Genomic DNA, 3,888 nt, shown 5'->3' with positions numbered 1-3,888 from the left:
TTTTTTAAACTGAAACATAACAAAAATTAAAACTAAGGAAGGAAAACTAAGAAACTTAAAAAAAATTAAACGAAAAACGAGAATTAAAGAAAAGAAGAACAAAATGAAAAATTAAAAGGAAAGAAAGTCGGGTTGCCTCCCGAGAAGCGCCATTATTTAACGTCGTTGGCTCGACTGCTCAAGTGCTCAAAACGTGTCCGGAAGCAGCGGCGAAACAGACTCCGCTGGAACCAAAGAAGAGGCATCATAGTACGGCTTCAAACGTTGTCCGTTCACGGTGAATATCTTAGCCGTGTCTAAACTGCGAATCTCAAACGCCCCGTCTGGGCAAACAGACTGTATCACGAAGGGGCCAATCCACTTCGTCTTCAATTTTCCGGTCATCAACCGCAGCTTTGACTGGAACAAAAGTACCTTTTGGCCTACTGTAAATGTCTTTCCTTGCAAGTTCTTGTCGTGCCACATCTTGGTGCGATCCTTATACCACATCGCAGCGTCATAAGCTTCAAGACAAAGCTTCTCCACATACTTATCTTTTAAGTCGGGTGGTTCCACATCAAAATGCAGACTTCTGTCGCGTGGCTTCCGTTTGGGCAAACAGTCCGTATGTCCAGAACCTACGAGTTTCGGGTCAACATGAAGAAATTTGTCCTGCACAGATTTAGTCTCAAGATGTTCTTGGACAAAAAGGTCAGTAACATTAGTGGCACAAACAGTATTAACAGCATGGGGACTTTTCATGGTGGATTTGATGGTATCATCAATGTTGAAAGTAAACTTTTCTCCATGATAATCCAAACAAATAGTACCACTATAAACATCAATGACTGCCCTAGTGGTCCTTAAGAAAGGACGACCTAACAGAACACCAGCTGACTCCTTCGACTGCATACCACTCATTTTCACCACATAGAAATCAGCAGGATAAACAAAATTATTCACTTTCACAAGGACATTTTCAAGCAATCCTTCAGGGTGCACACATGATCCATCGGCTAACTGAATCACAACTTTAGTATCTACCAACTTCACACCATTTAAACTATTATAAACAGCTAAAGGCATGACATTAATAGAAGCTCCTAGATCACACATAGCATGCTCAATCTTAGTATCACCGATGTAACATGGCAGAGAAAACATACCTGGATCCTTGCATTTGGGCGGCAACTCTTTTCGTATCACTGCTGACACGTTCTCGCCCATCACAATCTTTCCAGATTTCTTAGACTTTCCATCGATGAAGTCCTTCAAAAACTTGCTCAGACGAGGGAGTTTGAGTGCTTGGAGGAAAGGAAGATTAATCTCCAACTTTCCAAATATCTTCATGAAATCCATTAGCTCTTCCGTCGGCTTCTTCTTTGCTAACCTCCTAGGAAAAGGAACAGGTATCTCGATCTCGGGATCATGTAGACTCAAAGGTTTATGAACCTTAGACTGCTCACCCTCAACCAATTTGTGTTCTGCCTCTTTTCCTTTCTGCACAGCTGCCAGGTCACCGTTCTGTTTGACCAAACCGGACTGATCTGCATTCTGGATTGCAGAATCCACCTTGCCTCCAGAATTTTTAAATTTTTGCAATTGAGATTCAACTCCAGAGGCCTTGCTCGAACATCCACTTGAATTCTGGCTTGTGGGCTCACTCAACTCCTTGCTACTCCTCAAAGTGATCATACTAACGTTCTCCCTCGGATTCAATTGGACTTGAGATGGTAACTTGCCTTGATGGCCCTTGAGTTGATTCACGGACGTTGCAAGCTGAGACACTTGACGAGCCAACCCTTCGATCTGAACCCTTTGCTCTGCTTGAGACTGTTGGAGTTTTAACACCGCTCCATTGGTTGTTTGCAAATTATTTTGCAACAATTGTTGTGAGCCAATCAACTCTCTCATCATCTCTTCAAGAGCTTTTCCTTGATTTTCTTGTGAAGGTGGTGGTGCTTGTTGGAATCCTCTTTGATGAGGCGGTCTATAGCTCTGCTGCTGCTGCACTTGATTGTATTGGTCTCTCCAACGAAAATTAGGATGATCTCTCCACGGCGCATTGTAGTTGCTCGAGTAGGGGTCCTGTTTGGGCAAACGGGGCAGTGGATCAGAACAACTGTAAAAGTTGTGAGGAGAATTCACTTGGGCTTGAAGATCTTCGTCGCCCCCGGTGCATTGCAAACTTGTATGGCCAAAGTTACCACACGCTCCACATGGTTTTTCTGTCAGTTGTCCAGCATTTGCCACCTTCTCCACCACAGTACTTAACATTCTTTCCATCCTCCCCATTCTTTCTTCGAACTTGTCCTCAAAGTTAGAGGAACTTGCCTGTGCAACTTTCTTGAGCAATTGAATGCGTGGCTCCTCATACTCTCTCGTTGCTTCCACCAAGTGTTGAATCAACTTCTTAGCTTCGCTCACAGTATTTTGAGAAAATGCTCCTCCACTTGATGAATTCACCAAATTTTTGGTATCTACCGTCATCCCTTGATAGAAATACTGCAGCAAATCCCCCTCCGAAAACTTATGGTTTGGACAGCTATCCACCAACCTCCTGAATCGAGTCCAGTATGTGCTTAGTGACTCATCGTACTCCTGCTTCACTCCACTAATTTCCTTTTTCAGTGCATTCGTCTTGGTGGGAGGGAAAAAATGTTCAAGGAATAGCTTTTTCATCTCTGCCCATGAAGTGATAGAATTGGGTGGAAGACTCGCGAACCAAGAGTTCGCCTCTGCTGTCATAGTGAAGGGGAAAGCCGCTAATCTAAAGTGCTCCTCTGTAACTCCAGTTGGGCGTTTCTGGACCTTGCAAATTTTGATGAATTCGCTCAAGAAATTGTACGGATCTTCTCCCTTCTTGCCATAGTACTTCGGGAGAACATGAAGCAGACCAAGCTTAATCTCAATTCCGGAAGCAGCTGCCGGCATCCGGATTGGGGTGGGTGGGTCATCGGCCTCGTGGCTGGAGAGGTCACAAAGTCTGGGATCGTCAGCCGCCATGTCTCTCTCAGTACTTGCGACAGAAATCGAGTCGGTTTCCTCTTCACAGTTTGTGTCTGCCTCTGAATCGGGGTCTGTTTGGGCAAACGGATCCTCTGCAGCAATCGGAACTTTAGGTTCAGACTTGAAAAACGTTTCTGTCCGGTCAGACGGAGCAATTTCCGAGCCTTCCAGACCTTGCAGCTTCCTCGCCGTGGCCTCCTTCCTCAATATCTTCGCGGTTTTCTCGATCTCAAAATCGTAGAGGAGGTTCGGCTTAGAAGATCTGCTCATAAACTAAAAGAAAATAAAAAGAAAAATAGATCAAAAGCGAAAAGAATTAAATTAACACCGCTCCCCGGCAACGGCGCCAATTTGGTGGACGTCGTATACCACCAAATAATTCCTGCGGAATTACCAAAATAAATTAGTATAATGGTAAGCAGGGTCGATCCCACAGAGAGCAGTTAAAAATCATTCAAATCCCTAAATCTATAAAAACGGTGATGCCACCACGCCTTACTTTTAAGAAGAATTAATTAAACTAAGAATGCAAAATTAATCAAATAAAATACTCTTGAATTAAATCAATAAAAGGGGTAATTCGGCTCAAATAAATCCACTCTAATTCAACTCTGATCCTCGACGCAATAATTAATTAATCTCTATCAACCAACCAGTTATAGGATACCGTGAAACGCAACGGACGTACCCCAATTCCTACTTACTGTGTCGATAGACAGCTGGAGACGCCAGGCCTGCCTATTTCCCTTATTAAAATATAACCTAGCTGGAGACGCCAGACCTAGATTTAATATTCTAATAGCATTAAGATGAAGGAACCCAGTTTAGATCAATTATCCTAGATACACTAGTAATAATCAATCCACCAATTTATTCCTACTACGAACACGGTAGCTTTAT

Source organism: Salvia miltiorrhiza, chromosome 8 (assembly GCF_028751815.1).
Source record: "Salvia miltiorrhiza cultivar Shanhuang (shh) chromosome 8, IMPLAD_Smil_shh, whole genome shotgun sequence".
Lineage (NCBI taxonomy): Eukaryota > Viridiplantae > Streptophyta > Magnoliopsida > Lamiales > Lamiaceae > Salvia > Salvia miltiorrhiza.
Note: the sequence above shows the minus strand (reverse complement) of the source record.